The sequence below is a fragment of the Panthera tigris genome, chromosome B1 (genome assembly GCF_018350195.1).
Source record: "Panthera tigris isolate Pti1 chromosome B1, P.tigris_Pti1_mat1.1, whole genome shotgun sequence".
NCBI classification, from domain to species: Eukaryota; Metazoa; Chordata; class Mammalia; order Carnivora; family Felidae; genus Panthera; species Panthera tigris.
Window position 1 is genome coordinate 51077266 of NC_056663.1, and position 24947 is coordinate 51102212.

Sequence of the window (24947 nt, forward strand, 5' to 3'; positions counted from 1 at the left end):
GAAAGGTATTGGAGGGCGATTTTGGCAGATCCCCTGAGGAATTTGGACACTTCTTGCCACATGTTGTAATTATCCTGACACTAAGAATGATCCAACAGAAGGTAGGGTGACTCTCCACATTTGGGAGAACAGCTGGGGTAGGATGTTGAGATAGGTGATTTCCAAGCCCATTCCAATGTGGAGAAACTATGGACTTTTCAGGAATACCTCTTTTCCTAAAGTGAGCGTGCACGTATATCTATCCATCAGTCTCCCTGTTTTATCTTTCTATGCATTATGCCCACCCATCCATTCTCTTTTGAGTTGTCCTAAAAGCCAATGAAGTAATTTCACTCAGAACTAATGTCATATGGACCAGTGTTTATTGTTTGGCTTCCCAGAGCTATTATATTAACAGTGGAATTGACATTACACACAAAGGCATTATTTTTCTCGGTTTAAATATTAGAATAGGTTTCATTTGTTGTCTTTTATATTCCACGTGTACTTTTTCTATTATTTATTTATTTATTTTTTAAAGTAAGCTGTAGGCCCAACAGGGCTCAAACTCACAACCCTAGGATCAGGAGTTGCATCCTCTACTGACAGCCAGCCGAGTGCCCCACAGGTGTCCTTTTTCTAAAAATTTCTTTTATTTATTTATTTGTTTATTGATTTATTCAGAGAGCAAGCACGAACAGGGGAGGCACAGAGAGAGATGATCCCAAGCAGTCTCCACTGTGTCACTACAGAGTCCAGTGCAGGACTCGATCCCATGAATCGTGAGATCATAACCTGAGCCGAAATCAAGAGCCAGATGCTTAACTGACTGAGTCACTCAGGCACCCCAGAAATTTCTTGTAATATGCCAAAAAGATAGGAGCAATATCAGCAAAGAGACTGAATAAACCATATACAACCAGTGGCTCAGTTGGGTAAGCATCCAACTCTTGATTTCAGCTCATGATCTCACAGTTTATGAGACTGAGCCCTGCATTGGGCTCCATGCTGACAGTGGGAGCCTGCTTGGGATTCTCTCTCTCCCTCTCTCCTTCTCTCTCTACCCCACTCCCCATTCGTATGCTCTCTCTCTCTCAAAATAAATAAACATTTAAAACAACAGCAACAAAAAACCGCATTGCCAAAGCAATAAAATGAGAAAACAGCATATTGTACAATAAATTAAGGGACTCCAAGGTAATTCCCCCTTACAAGTTTCAGGAATGTAGTCCACAGTTTTCTCAGCAGAAGAGCTGGGCCTACGATCTTGGATCTTCTGTGTCTCTCATGGCTTATTTTCTGAGTTCAAGCTTTGTCTGAGAGAGTTAACAGGATGATTTTACTTTTGGAAACTGGATGTGTTTTCTTTTCTGACACGTGGGAATTTTAGAGAATTGGGTTGCTAAAACAAATGAGATCATTCAAAGCATTTCCTTGGTAGGGCCCCTTCATTGCTCCGTGTCGAAACGCGTACTAATGATGCCTCGCTCTTTGCCGCTGTGCGGTAGTATCTCCCGATATGTTAGAAAAGATGGAAGTGTAAGGGGTGCGGTGGCAAATACGCAGTTGGTCAACTCTGTTGCTCACAGAGCCATGTAACATGAAGCCAGAACCGTGGCTTGATTCAGTGAAGAAAGTAGGGCCCAGAGAAAAAAGTGGACTGCCTAAACATCACACGACAGAGTTGCACATCTGGGATTAGAAATTAGATCTCTTGATTCACAGCCTGGAACTTTTTTTTTTTTTTTTTTTTTTTGACCTACTTTTAGTTTTGTTGCATAGAAAATCATTAAGATAATTGCTCGGGAAAATAACAATCCTCCTGCTGAAAACCTGTTCTCTGGTACTCAGGGGTCGGTCCCTTCTGTCCCTCAAATGCTTTGGCATCATTTCCTTGCTGTTGCCTATCCAGCCCCTCTGTCCCTGTCTGGATCAGCGCAGCCGCCATCTCAATGGAGGAGACAGGCGGCATGTGTGAGCTGGGCTCCACAGTCGTGCTTCCTCCGCTTCTCTATGGACAGGCCTTTTTCTAATCAGTAACCCAAAGTAGTGGCTCCCCGACGATGCTTCCTGCGGCAGCTGTCTGGGGCTCACCGTCTGGGGGCACGGTCGCAATAGTGCATACCACCCCGTCCTGACAGTGAGAGCTGGTTAATCACATACAATCCACCAACAGTGGGCCGCCTTGTAATTGTTACAGAGCCCTTTCAATTTCTTGCAATTTCTTTTGTCTCAGCAGTTTTGGTTGCATCCTGAAAACTGTCAGGCTTCCTTGTTTCTGTAAGGACCTGACAATTCCGGCCTCACAATGCAGCTTAAATTGGACCAGCTGCTGCCTCAATGGAGCAGTCTGCCCATCTCCAAGGCATTAAGCCCAAAATTATTTCGAAAATTGAAGCCTTTGACTCGCTCTGGATTAATGTGATTAAGCAGGGCTTGCTTTAATTTGTAGCCATCTCTTCCTTTATTAATAACATCTCATCAATCGGAGCAGCATGTATGTATGCGAGACAACAGAAAGTTAGGTTGATTGCAATTTGTCTGTAAGAAGTCTTTAATGTTTCAGTAGCAACTGTTACAAGGCTTCAGTTGTGGGCAGATTTAGATCTGCTTGTTATTCTTAATTTTTTTATGGAAACCTAATAAGCAAATGAGTCTTCCCTCCTTCTCTTTGTCCCCACCCCCCTGAGGTCTACATTTGATTTACAGCTCTCTTTAAGTAATAAAGAAAGGATCTTTTTTTCATCTGAATTGTATCAGCTGGTGAAATCTGGAAGAAATATCATTCAGGGTTAAGAAAGGTAGAATTAAAAGAGATTTGATTTTTTTCCCTCTGTGTAATTGAAAGTGTGTAACCATTATGATGATTAAAAATAATCTGTTAGCTTTTCTAAATAAGAAAGTACATACCTCACTACTTGAGACCTAGATTTTAATAATAATAATAATGGTGGTTTATAGTGGAAGGAATAAGGGCAATGTTTAAAAAATGTCTTTAATAATTTCTTTAAGCTCAACTAAGTTATTCTTACAAAATGTATCTTGGCCAACATCCGATAGTTCTAATTTTAGGTCGTACCTCTTTTCCCCTTAGTATAGTTTTACTAATTGGAAGTATAGTTCAAGTCTTTTTTCGAAGTTGTGTGATCTTCCTTTTATACTAACAGAGACAAAGAACCCAGGTCTGTGAGTCAGCAAATCTGGAGTTACTCTACTTTTTTTTTTCCCCCACCAAAAAGCTGTGCCACCTTGGGAAAGTGAGTCAACTTCTCTGTGCCTAAATTTCCTTGTGTGTGTGTGAGAGAGAGAGAGAATGAGAGAGAGAGAGAGAGAGAGAGAGAGAGAGAGAGAGAGAGACTGCACTCATGCATGCATACAAGCTGAGGAGGGGCAGAGGGAAAGGGAGAATCCCAAGCAGGCTCCATGCCCAGCTCAGAGCCCTGTGTGGGGCTCGATCTCACAACCATGAGATCACGACCTGAGCCAAAATCAAGAGTCAGACACTCGGGTGCCCCTCCTCATGTTTAATTAGGATATCTTTTTTTTTTTTTTTTTTTTTTATTTTTTATTTTTTAATATATGAGATTTACTGTCAAATTGGTTTCCATACAACACCCAGTGCTCATCCCAAAAGGTGCCCTCCTCAATACCCATCACCCACCCTGCCCTCCCTCCCACCCTGCCCTCCCTTCCACCCCCCATCAACCCTCAGTTTGTTCTCAGTTTTTAACAGTCTCTAATGCTTTGGCTCTCTCCCACTCTAACCTCTTTTTTTTTTTTTTTTTTCCTTCCCCTCCCCCATGGGTTTCTGTTATGTTTCTCAGGATCCACATAAGAGTGAAACCATATGGTATCTGTCTTTCTCTGTATGGCTTATTTCACTTAGCATCACACTCTCCAGTTCCATCCATGTTGCTACAAAAGGCCATATTTCGTTTTTTCTCATTGCCACGTAGTATTCCATTGTGTATATAAACCACAATTTCTTTATCCATTCATCAGTTGATGGACATTTAGGCTCTTTCCATAATTTGGCTATTGTTGAGAGTGCCGCTATAAACATTGGGGTACAGGTGCCCCTATGCATCAATACTCCTGTATCCCTTGGATAAATTCCTAGCAGTGCTATTGCTGGGTCATAGGGTAGGTCTATTTTTAATTTTCTGAGGAACCTCCATACTGTTTTCCAGAGCGGCTGCACCAATTTGCATTCCCACCAACAGTGCAAGAGGGTTCCTGTTTCTCCACATCCTCTCCAGCATCTATAGTCTCCTGATTTCTTCATTTTGGCCACTCTGACTGGCGTGAGGTGGTATCTGAGTGTGGTTTTGATTTGTATTTCCCTGATAAGGAGCGACGTTGAACATCTTTTCATGTGCCTGTTGGCCATCCGGATGTCTTCTTTAGAGAAGTGTCTATTCATGTTTTCTGCCCATTTCTTCACTGGGTTATTTGTTTTTCTGGTGTGGAGTTTGATGAGCTCTTTATAGATTTTGGATACTAGCCCTTTGTCCGATGTGTCATTTGCAAATATCTTTTCCCATTCCGTTGGTTGCCTTTTAGTTTTGTTGGTTGTTTCCTTTGCTGTGCAGAAGCTTTTTATCTTCATAAGGTCCCAGTAATTCACTTTTGCTTTTAATTCCCTTGCCTTTGGGGATGTGCCGAGTAAGAGATTGCTACGGCTGAGGTCAGAGAGGTCTTTTCCTGCTTTCTCCTCTAAGGTTTTGATGGTTTCCTGTCTCACATTCAGGTCCTTTATCCATTTTGAGTTTATTTTTGTGAATGGTGTGAGAAAGTGGTCTAGTTTCAACCTTCTGCATGTTGCTGTCCAGTTCTCCCAGCACCATTTGTTAAAGAGACTGTCTTTTTTCCATTGGATGTTCTTTCCTGCTTTGTCAAAGATGAGTTGGCCATACGTTTGTGGGTCTAGTTCTGGGGTTTCTATTCTATTCCATTGGTCTATGTGTCTGTTTTTATGCCAATACCATGCTGTCTTGATGATGGCAGCTTTGTAGTAGAGGCTAAAGTCTGGGATTGTGATGCCTCCTGCTTTGGTCTTCTTCTTCAAAATTACTTTGGCTATTCGGGGCCTTTTGTGGTTCCATATGAATTTTAGGATTGCTTGTTCTAGTTTCGAGAAGAATGCTGGTGCCATTTTGATTGGGATTGCATTGAATGTGTAGATAGCTTTGGGTAGTATTGACATTTTGACAATATTTATTCTTCCAATCCATGAGCAGGGAATGTCTTTCCATTTCTTTATATCTTCTTCAATTACCTGCATAAGCTTTCTATAGTTTTCAGCATACAGATCTTTTACATCTTTGGTTAGATTTATTCCTAGGTATTTTATGCTTCTTGGTGCAATTGTGAATGGGATCAGTTTCTTCATTTGTCTTTCTGTTGCTTCATTGTTAGTGTATAAGAATGCAACTGATTTCTGCACGTTGATTTTGTATCCTGCAACTTTGCTGAATTCATGTATCAGTTCTAGCAGACTTTTGGTGGAGTCTGTTGGATTTTCCATGTATAATATCATGTCATCTGCAAAAAGCGAAAGCTTGACTTCATCTTTGCCAATTTTGATGCCTTTGATTTCCTTTTGTTGTCTGATTGCTGATGCTAGAACTTCCAGCACTATATTGAACAACAGCGGTGACAGTGGGCATCCCTGTCGTGTTCCTGATCTCAGGGAAAAAGCTCTCAGTTTTTCCCCGTTGAGGATGATGTTAGCTGTGGGCTTTTCATAAATGGCCTTTATGATCTTTAAGTATGTTCCTTCTATCCCGACTTTCTCAAGGGTTTTTATTAAGAAAGGGTGCTGGATTTTGTCAAAGGCCTTTTCTGCATCGATTGACAGGATCATATGGTTCTTCTCTTTTTTTTTGTTAATGTGATGTATCACGTTGATCGATTTGCGAATGTTGAACCAGCCCTGCATCCCAGGAATGAATCCCACTTGATCATGGTGAATAATTCTTTTTATATGCTGTTGAATTCGATTTGCTAGTATCTTATTAAGAATTTTTGCATCCATATTCATCAGGGATATTGGCCTGTAGTTCTCTTTTTTTACTGGGTCTCTGTCTGGTTTAGGAATCAAAGTAATACTGGCTTCATAGAATGAGTCTGGAAGTTTTCCTTCCCTTTCTATTTCTTGGAATAGCTTGAGAAGGATAGGTATTATCTCTGCTTTAAATGTCTGGTAGAACTCCCCTGGGAAGCCATCTGGTCCTGGACTCTTATTTGTTGGGAGATTTTTGATAACCGATTCAATTTCTTCTCTGGTTATGGGTCTGTTCAAGCTTTCTATTTCCTCCTGATTGAGTTTTGGAAGAGTGTGGGTGTTTAGAAATTTGTCCATTTCTTCCAGGTTGTCCAATTTGCTGGCATATAATTTTTCATAGTATTCCCTGATAATTGTTTGTGTCTCTGAGGGATTGGTTGTAATCCTTCCATTTTCATTCATGATTTTATCTATTTGGGTCATCTCCCTTTTCTTTTTGAGAAGCCTGGCTAGAGGTTTGTCAATTTTGTTTATTTTTTCAAAAAACCAACTCTTGGTTTCGTTGATCTGCTCTACAGTTTTTTTAGATTCTATATTGTTTATTTCTGCTCTGATCTTTATTATTTCTCTTCTTCTGCTGGGTTTAGGCTGCCTTTGCTGTTCTGCTTCTATTTCCTTTAGGTGTGCTGTTAGGTTTTGTATTTGGGATTTTTCTTGTTTCTTGAGATAGGCCTGGATTGCAATGTATTTTCCTCTCAGGACTGCCTTCGCTGCATCCCAAAGCGTTTGGATTGTTGTATTTTCATTTTCGTTTGTTTCCATATATGTTTTAATTTCTTCTCTAATTGCCTGGTTGACCCACTCATTCGTTAGTAGGGTGTTCTTTAACCTCCATGCTTTTGGAGGTTTTCCAGACTTTTTCCTGTGGTTGATTTCAAGCTTCATAGCATTGTGGTCTGAAAGTATGCATGGTATAATTTCAATTCTTGTAAACTTATGAAGGGCTGTTTTGTGACCCAGTATATGATCTATCTTGGAGAATGTTCCATGTGCACTCGAGAAGAAAGTATATTCTGTTGCTTTGGGATGCAGAGTTCTAAATATATCTGTCAAGTCCATCTGATCCAATGTATCATTCAGGGCCCTTGTTTCTTTATTGACTGTGTGTCTAGATGATCTATCCATTTCTGTAAGTGGGGTGTTAAAGTCCCCTGCAATGACCACATTCTTATCAATAAGGTTGCTTATGTTTATGAGTAATTGTTTTATATATCTGGGGGCTCGGGTATTTGGCGCATAGACATTTATAATAGTTAGCTCTTCCTGGTGGATAGACCCTGTGATTATTATATAATGCCCTTCTTCATCTCTTGTTACAGCCTTTAATTTAAAGTCTAGTTTGTCTGATATAAGTATGGCTACTCCAGCTTTCTTTTGGCTTCCAGGAGCATGATAAATAGTTCTCCATCCCCTCACTCTCAATCTAAAGGTGTCCTCAGATCTAAAATGAGTCTCTTGTAGACAGCAAATAGATGGGTCTTGTTTTTTTATCCATTCTGATACCCTATGTCTTTTAGTTGGCGCATTTAATCCATTTACATTCAGTGTTATTATAGAAAGATATGGGTTTAGAGTCATTGTGATGTCTGTATGTTTTATGCTTGTAGTGATGTCTCTGGTACTTTGTCTCACAGGATCCCCCTTAGGATCTCTTGTAGGGCTGGTTTCGTGGTGACAAATTCCTTCAGTTTTTGTTTGTTTGGGAAGACCTTTATCTCTCCTTCTATTCTAAATGACAGACTTGCTGGATAAAGGATTCTCGGCTGCATATTTTTTCTGTTTAGCACACTGTAGATATCGTGCCAAGCCTTTCTGGCCTGCCAAGTTTCAAAGGAGAGATCAGTCACGAGTCTTATAGGTCTCCCTTTATATGTGAGGGCACGTTTATCCCTTGCTGCTTTCAGAATTTTCTCTTTATCCTTGTATTTTGCCAGTTTCACTATGATATGTCGTGCAGAAGATCGATTCAAGTTACGTCTGAAGGGAGTTCTCTGTGCCTCTTGGATTTCAATGCCTTTTTCCTTCCCCAGTTCAGGGAAGTTCTCAGCTATAATTTGTTCAAGTACCCCTTCAGCACCCTTCCCTCTCTCTTCCTCCTCTGGGATACCAATTATGCGTATTTTTTTTTTTTTAGTGTATCACTTAGTTCTCTAATTTTCCCCTCATACTCCTGGATTTTTTTATCTCTCTTTCTTTCAGCTTCCTCTTTCTCCATAACTTTATCTTCTAGTTCACCTATTCTCTCCTCTGCCTCTTCAAGCCGAGCCATCGTGGATTCCATTTTGTTTTGCAATTCGTTTAAAGCGTTTTTCAACTCCTCGTGACTGTTCCTTAGTCCCTCGATCTTTGTGGCAAGAGATTCTCTGCTGTCCTGTATACTGTTTTCAAGCCCAGCGATTAATTTTATGACTATTATTCTAAATTCACTTTCTGTTATATTATTTAAATCCTTTTTGATCAGTTCATTAGCTGTTGTTATTTCCTGGAGATTCTTCTGAGGGGAATTCTTCCGTTTGGTCATTTTGGAGAGTCCCTGGCGTGGTGAGGACCTGCAGTGCACTTCCCCTGTGCTGTGGTGTATAACTGGAGTTAGTGGGCGGGGCCGCAGTCCGATCCGATGTCTGCCCCCAGCCCACTGCTGGGGCCACAGTCAGACTGGTGTGTGCCTTCTCTTCCCCTCTCCTAGGGGCGGGATTCACTGTGGGGTGGCGTGTCCCGTCTGGGCTACTTGCACACTGCCAGGCTTGTGTTGCTGGGGATCTGGCGTATTAGCTGGGGTGGGTAGGCAAGGTGCACGTGGGCTGGAGGGGCAGGCTTAGCTCGCTTCTCCTTAGGTGATCCACTTCAGGAGGGGCCCTGTGGCAGCGGGAGGGAGTCAGATCCGCTGCCGGAGGTTTGGCTCCGCAGAAGCACAGAGTTGGGTGTTTGCGCGGAGCGAGCAAGTTCCCTGGCAGGAACTGGTTCCCTTTGGGATTTTGGCTGGGGGATGGGCGGGGGAGATGGCGCTGGCGCCTTTGTTCCCCGCCAAAATGAGCTCTGCCGTCCGGGGGCTCAGCAGCTCTCCCTCCCTTTGTCCTCCAGCCTTCCCGCTTTCCGCGCAGAGCTGTTAACTTATGACCTCCCAGACGCTAAGTCGCGCTTGCTGTCGGAACACAGTCTGTCCGGCCCCTCCGCTTTTGCCAGCCCGACTCGGGGGCTCTGCTTGGCCGGCGAGCCGCCCCTCCGCCCCGGCTCCCTCCCGCCAGTCCGTGGAGCGCGCACCGCCTCGCCGCCCTTCCTACCCTCTTCCGTGGGCCTCTGGTCTGCGCTTGACTCCGGAGACTCCCTTCTGCTACTCCTCTGGCGGTTTTCTGGGTTCTTTAGGCAGGTGTAGGTGGAATCTAAGTGATCGGCAGGACGCGCTGTGAGCCCCGCGTCCTCCTACGCCGCCATCTTCCGGAACCCCCCTAATTAGGATATCTAAGAGGAAGCTTTCTAAGATCCCATCTAGTCCTATTCTTCTATAGATCCAACTTTAAGATTTCTTACCCTGTTTAAAAAATACAGTTCACTGGGTCTGATTCCAATGTAGTGTTCTTGCCTTTCCCTTTCAAAGTATAAAGTATAAGTGATCAAATTTACTGATATTTGGGTCACATCCTCAATTTGGTAATTTCTGGAAGTCAAAGAGTCTCAAGTAACTCAATATCATTCATATACTTACAGTTTTATCTAAAGCCCCAGACATGTGTCTTCCCTACAGTTTTCATTACATGTACACATAAATCAAGGTTTTTATTCCTTCATCCTGTTTCATTTGAAGGTGTATATCTAACAATCCTCACTTAGGAAACCTAAAAAGGAACTTAATACTTAGAGCTATCCCTGCTATAAATAAATGGTCATCTGAATTATAGTTTCTTGGCTCCTTATTGACATAAATTTGATTTGTATTATGAACTGTTTAGACAGGCAATAAAAACCCATATCAAAGAGCAATACATATTTTGCCAAGAAGCTCTAAAAACATTTTTCATTTCTTCCTCTTATGTTGCCCAGTATTTTGATATATCTTATAACTCAGATGTTCACTGTCCTATTCAACACTTTATAATCTGCTGAATCATTCTTTTACTTATTCTTTAGATCTCACTTCCACAAATGCTATGCGGTAACCCTGGACTGAGGGAGGCTGGCCCTGGGCTCCAGGCACAGCAGCAGGTAGCACCTTGGAAGAATTCACAAGTTGTGCTGTGGAGTTTCCGTGTCAGTCACAGTCATCTGTTTTGTAAATCTCTTTAGTATATGAGAGGCCTCATACCTGTTTCTTGACCTGGTTATGCCACTGTCTATGGGATTGGACTCCATTTGTGACAGATAAACCCTAAAAATGTGCAGTGGCTCAGACACAATACATATTTAGTTTTTGTTCATGTAGCAGCCCAAAGCAGGCATTCTTAGTCGGTGGGCAGCTTTTCTCACATGGTGATTCAGAGAACCAGGCAGCTTCCATTTTCTGACTCTGCTGCCCACTCCATGCTTGTTGTCATTTACTTCTGGTCTACCAGATGGGCAGAGAGAGCATGGCAAGGGCGAACATGTTGCTGAAAGGCCATGGCTCCAAAATGGTCCACATCGCTCCTGCTCATGTTCTTGGTAGAACTCCATCACATGGCCATACTAACTCCAAGGAAAGCTAAGAAATGCAGTTAAGATGGGCTTCCCAAGATGCAGAAGTAGATTTCTGGAGCAGACCTGGCAGAATCTGCTGCAATCTTTAAGTCATTTTCATCTCCACCTTCCTGCAATTTCATGGTAACTCCTGGAAGAAAATGCCAAAATGGTTATCATTTGTGAATGGAGCTCTTTATGGAACTTTAGACATTTCTGGTGCTCTTCTTGAGTTGATTTCAAAGGACCTAAGCATCTTAAGCCCCCTTCTGACTAATTTGACTTCTGGCTTGGTCCTTTGAAGTTCATTGGAGCTTTAAGCCTTATTGGTACCATTTGGGTGGCAGTCAGGTAGTCTTCATTGAATGCCCAGAATAGATTTTTGCATTCAAGTAGAATTAAATTCCCCCCCCTTTGTTGTTGTTGTTGTTGTTGTTTTAACAAAGAGCATGTAGGTCATTGATTATATGGGGGTCATGCTGTTGTTTTCTTCTTCTTTCCTACCATATTGTTTTCCAGGCTCTGTTGCTAAATGGCTACATAATTTTGGGTATCTGTTTGAACCTTTACGTCTTCATTAGTAAAAGTGGGAATACTAATTCTCACCTTGATAGATGTTGTGATTATTAAAGCATGCATTACATGTTTTCTGTGTAGCTACTCAACATAGCCCTGTTAAGAGAACTAATTAAAATAAAATAGCTGGCTCTACAGACATGTGTAATGGGTGAAAATGGCCAGGGATCGAAGTGGGGGAGTATGAACACTCATTTAGAAATACACGTTCTTAGAGGTTTAAGAAATCAGTTATATTAAAGCTATTCCCACTGAGAACTCAGTTTAGCCATTTCCTCTTTAGGGCAATGTGCCTTGACTTCACAAGTTGGGGTTCAGTGTCTCCCGTGTGCTGATACCTCACTCTGTACACAAACCCCTATGGAACACTCATCCATTGTATTGCTCTTGCCAGTTCATGTTCCTACTCTTCATAACATCGAAAGCTTTTTATTTTCTGCTTTATCTCTGGGTCTAGCAAGGTTGAAATGCACAGAATTGCCATTTTTTTTAATAGTAGAATGATATTGGATGTTAGCAATTTCATATGGCTGAAGCTACTAATACATAAGTAGCATGAGATGTTTTGTTGGCTGTTTAGTGACATTTGATACCTAAAAGCGGGATCCATGCTACTTTTGAGTTTCATGCTGTTTAATATCTATTATGGCATCATCGACATCATATGGGCTAATATATGATGTAGTTCTTAGTGTGTTTCTTCAGCTATTTCAAGTACTTATGACTCAGATTCTCAGGTGAACAACTTCCTTAAGAACAAGCTAGTGTCTGGTTTATTGTGAAGCTCCCACAATGCCAAACAGTTGTAAGCAAATGGTTGGCACTTTAATATTTTCACATTTGTCTTGAATCCACTTGTTTTAAATTTTAGTTGAAGAACAAGAGTCTCCTAATTGAGAAATGTTAAGTGATTCAACCATAATACCAGAGTCTTTGACAGAACTAGTGTTTACACTCAGTGGCTAGTCTGTTTCCATGATGGCACGGTTGCCTTAGACTTACTTGTTAAGGATGTCAGGATGATTTGACAGTATATTTTCTTGCTCTAGGATTTTTTGTGTGTGTCATCAGGTTTCATGGGAAGAAACACCAAATTTGGAATCAGACCTGGTTTCAGATCCAGTTATGCCATTTATAGACATGTGACCTTGGCATAGCCATTTACATATTTGCTATTTTATTTGCTTCATTTGTAAAGTGCCTGCTTCACACCATTGTTGTGAGAATTTAATGAGATCCAATATGTAGATACTTTTGGCAGGGAGTAACAGAAATCTCAACTAAAATTGGCTTAAAAATAGGAACATGTACTGTTTTTTTTTACATAACTGGAAGTCAAGAAGTTCCAGGGTAGTTAATTTAGTGATTCAAAAAAGAAAAATCATCAAGAATTCAGGTTCTTCCTATCTTTCTATTCTGCTATTCTCAGCTTTGGCAGCATCCCTCACTGGCCCTGGATGGCTGCCACCGTTTCAGGCATCCAGGTCCTCAACTTCAATATCCACTGTCAAGAAAAGGGAGTTAATGCTTCATTTTTGTGTCCTTTTTTATAAGAAGGGAAGGAGTTTCTTAGAAATCCATCAGAAGACATCCCTTTATGTGTCTAGAGCTAGAATCGTTTCATGTGCCTGGGCCTAGACCAGTCACTGGAAAGTGGAATGCAGTGGCCATGAAGAGTAAAGAACAGTCAAAACTTACCCCTGGTGTGTCAGAAGGGCCCAGCCTGCCCACTGTTGCCTGACCGCCTGCCATTATCGATATTCTATAAGCAAAGAAAACATGGGGAGTTGTTGGACAGCTGACAATGTGTGCCATCCCATGTGACAGTGCTTGGCTAACCATAAAGTATGATGTAAATGTAGGTTTAGGATTATAATATTTAACTGCATGGTTATTGGTGTGTGTCTAAAACCCCAGAGGCATTCCTTCCCTGTGTTTTCATTTCATACACACAAGTTGAAGTTCTTGTTCATTAATCCTGTTTCATTTGAAGGTATATGTCTAAGAACAATCTCCATAAGAAAATAGAACTTCAAAAATGTAACAAGATTTGAATACTTAGAGACGTCAATTTGATAAAACGTGTGCTTTCTGAGACTTTGCCAGAAGAATAAACAAGTAGCTGTATAGGTCTTCAGACATTTCATCCAATTACCATACAAAAGTAAAAACAAATTAAAAACAAAACCAAACACTTGTCATAATAAAGGCTGGGCTCACAAGAGAAGTGTTGCCATAAGATGATCAAATTTATCTTACTCATTATTGTAGACTTGATATAAGATATGATTTGCTAATGGGAGAATAGCAGATTTGCAAAAACGTTTGTAAGCATTTATCTGCATATTTTTACTTTCTGAAAAAAAATTCATGACTTTGTTTTACTGTTCAGCAACTGGGACCAAATGTATAAATCAAAGGTATGAGTTAACCTTCTTTGTCATTGTCTTCCATCACTGAAGAATAACGTATGTGCATTGTTAAAACATAACACGTATACAAAAATTCTTTCAATGCTTGTTAAGTGCTATTCTACATATGTGTCAGTGTGGGTGCTGTGGGGGATACAAAGGTTCAGAAGATAGAACTTTATGGTAATTCAGGTAGCAACAATGATTTCAGGAGTAGATTCCTTAATGCCCCTTACCCATTTAGCCCATCCCCCCTCCCACAAACCCTCATGTAACCCTCTGTTTGTTCTCCATACTTAAGAGTCTCTTATGTTTTGTCTCCCTCCCTGTTTTTATATTATTTTTGCTTCCCTTCCCTTATGTTCATCTGTTTTGTCTCTTAAAGTCCTCATATGAGTGAAGTCATATGATATTTGTCTTCCTCTGACTGACTAATTTCGCTTAGCATAATACTCTCCAGTTCCATCCACGTAGTTGCAAATGGCAAGATTTCATTCTTTTTGATTGCTGAGTAATACTTCATTGAATATACATACCATGTCTTCTTTATCCATTCATCCATCGATGGACATTTGGGCTCTTTCCATACTTTGGCTATTTTTGATAGTACTGCTATAAACATTGGGGTGCATGTGCCCCTTTGAAACAGCATGCCTGTATCCCTTGGATAAATACCTAGTAGTGCAATTGTTGGGTTGTGGGGTAGTTCTATTTTTAATTTTTTGAGGAACCTCCATACTGTTTTCCAGAGTGGCTGCACCAGCCTGCATTCCCACCAGCAGTTCAAAAGAGATCCTCTTCCCCTGCATCCTCATCAACATCTTGCTATTGCCTGAGTTGTTCATGCTAGCCATTCTGACAGGTGTGAGGTGGTATCTCATTGTGGTTTTGATTTGTATTTCCCTGATGATGAGTGATGTTGAGCATTTTTTCATGTATTTGTTGGCCATCTGGATGTCTTCTTTGGAGAAGTGCCTATTCATGTCTTTTGTCCATTTCTTCACTGGATTATTTGTTTTTTGGGTGTTGAGTTTGATAAGTTCTTTATAGATTTTGGATACTAACCCTTCATCTGATATGTCTTTTGCAAATAGAGAAGATAATTCTAATTGAAGGTAGAAAGTGCTGAGAGCTACAGGGCAGACCCAGGTGGATAGCTCTGAGAACTCAGAAGATTTCAGTGAGAAAGGTGTCATGTAGGGGCTGACACTGGACAGGTGGAGGATGATGGGGAGGAAGTGGTCAGGGTAGAAGTGTGTGAGGGACAGTGTCAGGAAAGTGGTGGGAAAGGCTGGCAGGAAAGGGAGATTGAGGCAAAATCCTGTGGCTCACACACAGCATAGAGTAATATTATGACATTGAATAATTTCCCATGGATACCAAAATGCGTTTTTAAATAGTCAAAAAGATAATGAAAATTCATCAGTTGCCTTCTATTTTCACTAGTTTCTCCACAAACCTCAGGGTAGTCCTACTCTTAATGGCTCATATTTAGAATTCCATTAAAGGAATGTTCATTTGCTCCATGGAAGGCACTGACCTTAGATGCTTGGAGCTCAAAGGCAGAATGTGATTTAGCTCCTACCCTTGAGAGGTTAGGCTCCAGGTTTCTTCCACCAGCTAATCCCAGGCTTCATCATCCCTTGGCCTCTATGATTATTCTAAAATTTCTCTCTTTGAGAAACAGGCTAGTTCTTCTACCTTGTTACATGGGGAGTTGGGAACAGCTACACTCCCTGGGGGTAAATCATCCAGCCAAACTGCAGGGGCTAAAACTTCAGAGAGGAAAAACTGTGGAGAACCAGCCTGCACACCCCTGTGTCAGCCTGTATCTGGCTTCTGCCTTTCAGTCACTTCTACCAATGGATTCCTTCTTAGCATCCAGGCAGGGAGGCAGAGCAAAAGTCAAGTGGAACCGGATGTTAAATTCTACTCACCAAGGTCAACAGACCCCCCCAGAACCTAGAGCAATGGAGGTGGCACCAAGCCCCACATTCTGCAGAGAGGTTTTAGACCACCTCTATAGGACATTCTAGGAAATTGCTAAAATGCTTTATACCAGCATTATACCAGGTTTATATCAGGCTTTTGGAGAGTTGAGAGTGAGGATTTCTTCGGAGGATGTGTTGGAAAATGAGGCATTCTCTCCCACTCAGTACCTAAGAAGAGCCAGTAAAGTGGATACCTTGTTGTTACCTCAAGCCAAGTGAAGGAGGCCTCAAGAAGATGACCTGAGGAATTTCACATCTGCTTCTAGAATTTGTAAGGATTGGTGTATAATTCCTGCCCATGGAGGGCAAAGGCTAAGGCTGCGGCAAGAGCTGGCTGGCTGGCAATGGAAAGAAGACACAACCAGGGATATCATGGGATGGAATCTGTTGTGCTTCTCCCATCATGGTGGGGCAAAGGTGTGTGTGTTTTCCAGAATTGGACCTTGTGATAAGAAGCCAGTCTGGGATCTTTTACAAAGTATGTCTCCCAAGAAGACCACACAGAGGTGCAAAAGGAGTCCTACAGAGAAATCTATGGGGTGGATTGCTGGAAGCCCAGAGGTTAGCAGCAGGTAGGGGCAGTAGTAAGCAGCTGGATGGAGCAGTGGTCACCTCCAGGGAGCAGTGATCAGAGGTTCTTAGAGGGAGGATCCCTGGAAACCTATAAAATTACCCAGTGAGGAAAAGAAGTTTAAGTTACCCATTTACCATATATAGAGGGAAACTCAATACCAGATGTATTTTATAATTTCATAGGACTGCCATAGCAAATTCCACAGACTGGGTGGCTTAAACAATAGCAATTCATTATCTCACAGTTCTGGAGGCTGGAAGACCAAGATCAAGGTTTCTTCTGAGGCTTCTCTCTATAGCTTGTAGATGACCACATTCTCACTGTGTCTTCACTTGGTCTGCCCTTGGATGTGTCTGTGTCCTAATCTCCTGGTTTTATAAAGATTCCAGGCATATTTAGGGGCTTCCCCAATGACCTCATTTTAACTTAATTACCTCTTTAAAGACCTACTTTCAAATATAATCACATTCTGAGGACTTGGGGCTTAGGACTTCAGCATAGGAGTTATGAGGGGACACAATTCAGTCCATAACACAGATTACAAATACCACCTACCATATATGGCTGAGTTCTTTCTCCCTTATTGTCTCTCTCTCTGGGCTCAACCATGGAAGGGTCAGGATGACAGAGAAAGGGGATAAAGCAGAGCATGAAGAAGCTAACCATGTCCTCCCCATTCAACTCTAAGGTTCCTGGCCTGAAGCTGCCCAAATGAGGAAAAGAAGTTATAGTGTCCTCAGAAGGCTATCATCAGGAAGCCTTTGAACCTTGCAGGCTATGAACAATACAGCCGTCCTCTCAGATCCTGATTTTTAAATTAACCCAGTCATTCCATGAAGGCATTGTCTGTGGTAGGAAAACACCTAGTTTATTTTAAAGTTTATTTCAAAAGGCAACCATATTTAACTTCCTAGAAGAGACCTCCCAAGAGTCATTGAACATTGTCCAAGCCACTTTTTTAGTTTTATCATTTACAAGGCTTCTGAAGAGTAGCTTTTAGTAGAATAGGAAAAAGAGTTTTGAATCCTGGCCTTTCTAATGAAAATGATTATTTTCAGTTCTAGATTGACACAGTACAACTTAAAAAAATTAGTAGACTAGTAATTAACTTGTGTGCTTGTATGTATAATTAAAGTTAATACTCAGGTGAGGTATTCAGAATAACTTGCTCTTAAAATGAAAAATAAAGGTTAATATCCATAGGCTTTTTTTTCTTCAATAAAAACAGATATAAGTCTGATATAAGGGACATTACAGATATTCCTTTTAAAATAAAATTAAGTATTTGATCCATGAAAGGTATTATATAAAGTGAATTTAATTTGTAAAGCTTAATAGAATGAACCCATAATTCAACTTAAGAACTAGAACTTTACCAGTAACATCCAAGCCCTTGGCATGACCCTCCCTAATTTTATCCCCAAGCTTCTTCCCAGCATTGTCTACTATCTGAATATGGTTTTGATTGTTCCTTTGCTTTTCTTTGTAGTTTTGTCACATGTTTGTGTATCCCAAAGCAATATATTATTTAGTTTTGCCTGTTTGGACCATTTCATAAGTGGTGTCCTATTGTATGGATTCTTGCATGAATTACTTTTCTCAGTCAGCATTTTATTCCTGAGATTCATCCATATTGAGCCACATAGCTGTAGTTCATCACCTCTTTTCTGCTGATGGCGTATTATTATATGGCCATGCTGTTATTTATTTTTTCATTTTTCTATAGATGGACATTGAGTTGTTTCCATTTTTTCCTCCTATTATAAAAGATGCTGCTTTGTGCATCCTTACATATCTCCTGGTATCCTTGTGTTAGAGTTACCTACAGGTCGTTCTGGAATTTTGAGTTGTAGAGTATCGGTAGCTTTTGATTTACAACGTAGGCTAGACCTTTCTCAGTGTATGATTTTTTTTTTTGCCAAATCTATTGATATGAAATAGTATCTTATGGTTTTAATTTGTGTTTTGTTAATTACTAATGACTTGTAAGTCATTTTCATATATTTATTGACAATTTGTATTTCTCTTCTGTGAAATGCCTATTTTGATCTATTGCTAATTATCCTATTGAGATTTTTGTCTTTTTCCTTCCTCATATAAAGTTGTTTTGTGTGTGTGTGTGTGTGTGTGTGTGTGTGTGTATTCTTGATGCTAATCCTTTGATACTTAGATGTATAGCAAATATTTTTCTTATCTTTGGTACCTTTTCTTTTAAAAAGTCTTTATCTTTTGATGAGAAGTTCTTAGTCTTAATGTGGTTGAATTTACTAATCTTTTTCTTTATGGTTTATGAATTTTGTGTCTTGCATAGATTCCTTAACCCAGGATCATAAATATCTTTCCCACTGTTGGTTTCTAAAAGGAAATAAAGGAGTTTTGCCTTTTACATGAAAATTTTTAATGTAAATACAATTGATTTTTGTTTTTTATGTGAGGATCTGATTTTATTTTTGTCTTTATGAATAATCACTTGTTCTGGGGGTTCCATAATGTAACCATTACCATATAGTAAGTTTACATACTTGCATGGGTCTCTATCTGGGCTCATCGTTTTGTTCTTTAGCTTTATTTATTGTTCAGTGTGCCAATGTATCACCTTAATTATTAATTATATATTTGGTAAGATAGGTTTTTGTCCACTAGTTTTTAAGGAGAGTCTCGGCCATTCTAGCCTTTGCTCTTCCATTCTGACTTTATCAACCTAATGAAAAATTCCTGGTCATGATTATGATTACATTTTTGTGATAAACCTAATAAGTTGGCCATGAAGTTTAGCTTTTAAATGTATCATTGGGTTCAGTTGCTATTAATTTTGGTTTGGAGTTTGCAGTCAGGTTTGCATTTTGGTTCATAAATGAGATTGGCCTATAATTTTCTTTTTTAAAATACTGTTCTTATCTGATTTTAGTATAGAATTATACCAACATCCTAGACTGTTCTGGAGAGCATTCTCCCTTTTGTCTAATATTTTAAGAGATTGTATAAGATTTGGATAATCCATTTCTTGATTGTTCTATTAGAATTTACTTGCAAAGCCCTCTAGGCCTTATGTTTTCCTTTTGGAAAGGTTTAACTAAAAATATACATATTTTAAAGGCCATTAAAGAGAATCCAGCCTTTCTTTTTCTTTATGGGCCAGTTTTTTTAGTTACATTTTTCAAAGAAATTTGCTGGCATGAATTACAGTGTTTTTCTCATCTTTTGAATCTTTGTTGCATTGGTAGTTTTGGCCACATCTTACTTGTAATAAATTTATTTGTGCTTTCTCCTTTTTCCCTGATCAATTTTTGGCTTCAGGATTCTTTATATTGAAATTTTGTTTTATGTTTCATTAGTTTATGCTTCTATCTTGTAGTTCCTTCCTTCAAATATTTTTGTTATTCTATTGTTCTCTAACTTGTTCCTTTGTTCATTGGTTTTTAAAATTTTTGCTCCTTCCTCATAATGAAAGTTATTACTATCCAACAAAGAACCAGTTTTGCTGCTTCCCAATAGTTTATTTACTTTTTTAAGTTTATTTATTTTGGGGGAGAGAGAAAGAGCATGAGCAGGGGTGGGGCAGAGAGAGAGGGAGAGAGAGGATTCCAAGCAGGCTCCATGATGTCAGCACAGAGCCTGACATGGAGTTCAAACTCATGAACCATGAGATCATGATCTGAGCTGAAATCAAGTCAGAGGCTTAACTGACTGAGCCACCCAGGTGCCCCCCGATAGTTTTGATACTACAGTTGAACGTTGAAGAACGCAGAGGTTAGGGGCACCGACCCCCCATGTATAGCTCTTGACTCCCTCAAAAGTTAACTAATAACATAGTGTTGATCAGAAGCCTTATTGGTAACATAGTTAACACATTTTGTATGTTATGTGTATTATATACTGTGTTCTTACAATAAAGCAAGCGAGAGAAAATAAAATGTTATTAAGAAACTCATAAGGAAGAGAAAATACATTTACTGTATGGCACTATAAAAAATCTGCATGTAAGTGGACCCATGCTGTTCAATCCCATGTTGTTCAAAGGTCAATGGTAGTATTTTCATTGTAATTTGGCTTTAAGTATTTAAAAATTTTTATTGTGATTTCTTCTTTTTGACTTGTTTAATTTTCAATTTTTTTTTTATACTGATAACCTAATAGTCTTAAGTCAAAAAAGCATTTGTAACCCTCATACCTTGCTGGGGGGAAGGGGAAGTGGTGCAGTTACTTTATATTTTTGTTATTCTGTAAACAATATTTTGTTATGCTGGAAACTTTGGAAAGCAGTCTGGCAGCTCCTTGGAATGTTAAACGTAGATTTACTGTATGACCTAGCAGCCCCACTCCTAGGGATATGACAACCTATGTCCACCCAAAAGGCTATGCATGAATGTTCATACCAGCATTGTTTGGCTATTCAGCATAGCTAAAAAGTGGAAACAACTCAAATGTCCAGCAACTGGAGAATGGATAAATAAAGTTGTGGTGTATACATAAAACGGACTATTATTTGGCAATAAAAAAGAATGAAATACTGATACATGCAACAACATGGTTGACCTTGAAAAGATTATCTCAAGTGAAAGAAGCCAGACACAAAAGACTGCATAATGTATGATTCCTTGTATTTGAAATGTATGTATTTTCAAAGTACGGAAATCCATAGGGACAGAAATTAGATTAGTGGTTGCCTGGGACTAGAGGAAATGGATGATTTGGAGGATAAGAATGAAAGGGTATGGGATTTCTCTTTAGAGCTATGAAAATGTTTTAAAATTGATTGTGGTGATGGTTGCCCAATTCTTTGAATATACTAAAAACTGTTGAATGGTACACTTTAAATGGATAAATTGTATAGTGTATGAATTTTATCTCGACAAAGCTGCCACCAAACAAAATTGTCAATGCAAGAGTTTTCTTTCTTTCCCTTTTTAAAAAATGCTTATTTATTTATTTTTTGAGAGAGCACGAACGCACGCATGCACACGCACAAGTGTAGGGAAGGGGCAGACAGAGAGGGAGAGAGGGAATCCCAAGCAGGTTCCATTAGCTCAGAGCCCAATGCAGGGCTCAATCTCATCACTACAAGGTCACAACCTGAGCTGATATCCAGAGCCGGATACTTAACCAATTGAGCCACCCAGGTGCCCCAAGAAAGCATTTTTCTATCAAAATTGCCAATAAGTTATAATAGGTCTAAGCTACTAAGTTTAAATTTGTATGTGCCAATTCTTATTCTTTCTCCTTTCCCTTTACCAGTCCCCCTTCTTCTTCCTCCTTACCCTCCTCACCCCCACCTTCTTTCCCTCTCTGTCACTGGAAATGTTGAATAACAAAACTTAACTTATTTATCAAAAAGGATTGATTTAACGAAAATTAATGGAGAACACTGACGTGAACATAATTTTCCAATTTCCACCCTCATGGATGATTGTATACAAACAGACTGAGATGACTCAAACATGGGGATATGAATACTTACTAACTAGCACACAAGGCTTAGACTCAATGGTTTTGAGAAAACAGAGTCCTGAAACGATACAAGCACAGTGAATGTAGGAACAAGTAGGCCATATATAACATACCTTAGAAAGTGCTATAGATAAGAAATGATCTTTAAGGGATGATTTCCGGCGTGTGCCACAGGGGAAAATGGTATCAAATCTACACAATGACCGGGTTCTATGGAGTGACTCCTCTGTGGAGAATTTTACTTTATTCTCTGTGTCAGAGACCTTGACCCCACCCTGTCTGTGAAGTAGGAGCCTGCTTTGTAAAGGGGCCTGATCAAGACGATGGCCATTATCGAGCTGGGATCCGAACATCTGAAGCATATAGCCAAGCACAATAGTGAAGGCTTCTTATCCACGTTTCTAATTATATTTTTTCTGCTTTTTAGATAAAGGGACAAAGAAATATGGGACTTACTTTTCAGGGTTTTCAGGCTGCTCTGAAGTGTTCTTTTTAAGGTAGAGGGATGTAGTTCTGTTTAATAGCGGTGCTGTGAACAGGGTGTGTTCTTCCAGACTGTCCCCTTGTGTATAATAGCACGTGGATGTCCGAGATGCATTAGGAGCTGAAATAGTTCATTTGTTCTTTCTAATGAATAGTAATAATTTACAATTTGTCCTAATCAGAAACCTTTCATCCACAAAACCCAACAAGCTTTCCAAACATTATCCTCTCACGAACCTCGAAGTAAGTGTCTGGCAAGTACAATTATCCCTAATTTGCAGAAGGGCTAAGATGGAGAACACAGTACAGAAATAGTTATTGATGTATCTGCAGCTTGAAATTTATATTTTGGAAGTCACTTTGGCTTCTTTTCATCAGTTATTTTGGTGCTTAAGGAATATAATTTATACTGACCTTACATAATGGCTATGTACCAAGGTGAAAACTATAAAATTCATTTATCCCAGGTGTTTTCGATGTTAACAGACCTAGAGAAGCTCACATTTGCCAACACCATTGCCATTCGGGGGATGGGTGTCTATTCTGTGCTCCACTCCTGTCCGGTCCAATTGTCTGCGCAGTCCCAGACAACAGAAGCAGCTATGGGGGTGCTTGCATAACAAACAGCGTTCAGCGCATTCTAGTCTATTCTCTGAGCAGTGAGTGATGGTGACATGGGTGAGGGTAAACCCAGAAGAATGGACTTGCCTCTTTAATCACAACCTTTGCCTCTAGACCCCATTCCCACCAAAATAGCCCACACGGGGTTGAATATAATCTTTTTTTAATGTTTATTTATTTTTGAGAGAGAGAGAAAGAGAGAGAGAGCAAGCAGGGTAGGGGCAGAGAGAGAAGCAGACAGAATCTGAATCAGGATACCGGCTCTGAGCTATCAGCACAGAGCCTGATGTAGGGCTTGAACTTGTGAACTGTGAGATCATGACCTGAGCTAAACTTGGACACTTAACCAACTAAGCCACCTACGTGCCCCTGAAGTTAATTCTTTAGTGTAACTCTCACCAACTCACTTTCTTGCCACCAAATCTGTACTTTTGATCCTGGAATTCAGAACTCTCCATCAAAAACATAGAAAAACATACTGGTTCCATTGCTCTGATCAATTCCTCTCTATAGTTTGTTAAGGAAAAGACTTGGATTTGATTTAACTAACATCCTTCCACCCCCTCTCCTGCAAAAAAGAAGAAGAAGAAGAAGAAGAAGAAGAAGAAGAAGAAGAAGAAGAAGAAGAAGGAGGAGGAGGAGGAGGAGGAGGAGGAGGAGGAGGAGGAGGAGGAGGAGGAGGAGGAGGAGAAGGAGAAGGAGAAGGAGAAGGAGAAGGAGAAGGAGAAGGAGAAAGAAGAAAGAAGAAAGAAGAAAGAAGAAAGAAGAAAGAAGAAGAAGAAGAAATTAAGTCAGTGCTGACCCTCATAAAATTCATAGCACTTGCAGACTGCTTTTGAAGACAAAGGATGGAAAATCCCATTCTTGGTTCCAGGAGCTTCCTTAAACCTAGCCCAGAAGGCTTCTCTGAAAGTCCAGCCAATTCAAATGATAGATGCAGACACATTGTAGATGCATATATTCACACACACACACACACACACACACACACACACACACACACACACACACACACAGCTTTCTTCTTGCTTGGAAAAGGTTTCTTACAGGAGTTTCTATTCTTATAAACCATGCGAGATGCACCCAGATGTTCTCTTAGGTTCCAGTGGCACACAATGAATCTAAATTTTGTCATATAAAAAGTACACATCATTATCAGCTGACTTCAGAGCTGTCTCTGTAGTCTCTGTGTTTGTCAGGAAGACTACCGGCTCCTGTCATGCTCAAGCAGCTGAAGCCATTCCTTCCTGTGGATTACCAGTGTGGGCTGAGTGCTTGCCTCCTGGGCTGCATTAGTCTCTGAGACTTGAGTTAGGATGAATACAGCAGAAATGTCTTAGCCACTGCTTTTTGGGGGATGATAATTGTTTAAGTAGGAAAATTGATTAAAGGGAGGGTGAATCATTAAAAAAAAGGGTTTATAGAAACCTTAACTTTTTAGACTTAAATAGACATACCTTCTTGTGCCGACCTTTGGTTGTGGGGTCAGTGTCTTTCCTTTCATGGTAAGTCTCTTTCTGGAATGCCTCCTTATCTTCCTTACCTAGCCTGGTGGGGATGGGGGTGGGTAAGAGTGCATACTCTGGAGCTAGACTCTAGCCTGCACTGTGAACTCTGTCCATTACTGATGCTGTGATCCTGGCCATGCCATTTAACCTCTTGTGCCTAACTGTCCTCATCTCTAAAATGGGTATCATAATAGCCCCACTCTGATTGGCTTGTTGGGAGGATTAAAGAAGTCATATGTAAACTGTCTAGAACTGTCTTTCATACAGACTAAGCCCTGTTTGCCATTATTATTATTATTATCTACAATTTCTAGTTTTGTCTTCTTTCAAATTAAGACACATGTGAAGCAATCTGAACATAGAGTTTATCTAGATTTTTATGATTTCCTCCCTAATTTTTTTCTTTTTTGTTTTTAATTGTGGTAAAATACACATAACATAAAATTTACCAATGTAACCATTTTTAAAATTTTCTTTTTTCTTCTTTAAAATTTACATCCAAATTAGTTAGCATATAGTGAAACAATGATTTCAGGAGTAGATTCGTTAGTGCCCCTTACCCATTTAGTCCAGCCCCCCCTCCCACAACCCCTCCAGTAACCCTCAGTTTGTTCTCCATATTTATGAGTCTCTTCTGTT

The 24947-nt window shown here is 40.0% G+C and overlaps 1 protein-coding gene and 1 long non-coding RNA gene across 12 annotated transcripts in view; one reads left to right on the forward strand and one right to left on the reverse strand.

The window, feature by feature from the left end:
* MSRA (methionine sulfoxide reductase A) overlaps positions 1-24947 on the forward strand; it is a 455631-nt gene that overhangs the window by 254403 nt on the left and 176281 nt on the right. The window lies entirely within an intron of this gene.
* Positions 1184-22737, reverse strand: LOC122237913. Of its 2 annotated transcripts, none has more exons than XR_006216670.1 (5): positions 22594-22737; positions 22153-22300; positions 21707-21754; positions 12971-13034; positions 1184-1295 (listed from the first exon to the last, which is right to left on the reverse strand). It is a non-coding gene; the product is annotated as an uncharacterized LOC122237913 (long non-coding RNA). The 2 variants fall into 2 exon arrangements; XR_006216671.1 differs by lacking the exon at positions 1184-1295 and adding an exon at positions 10065-10847.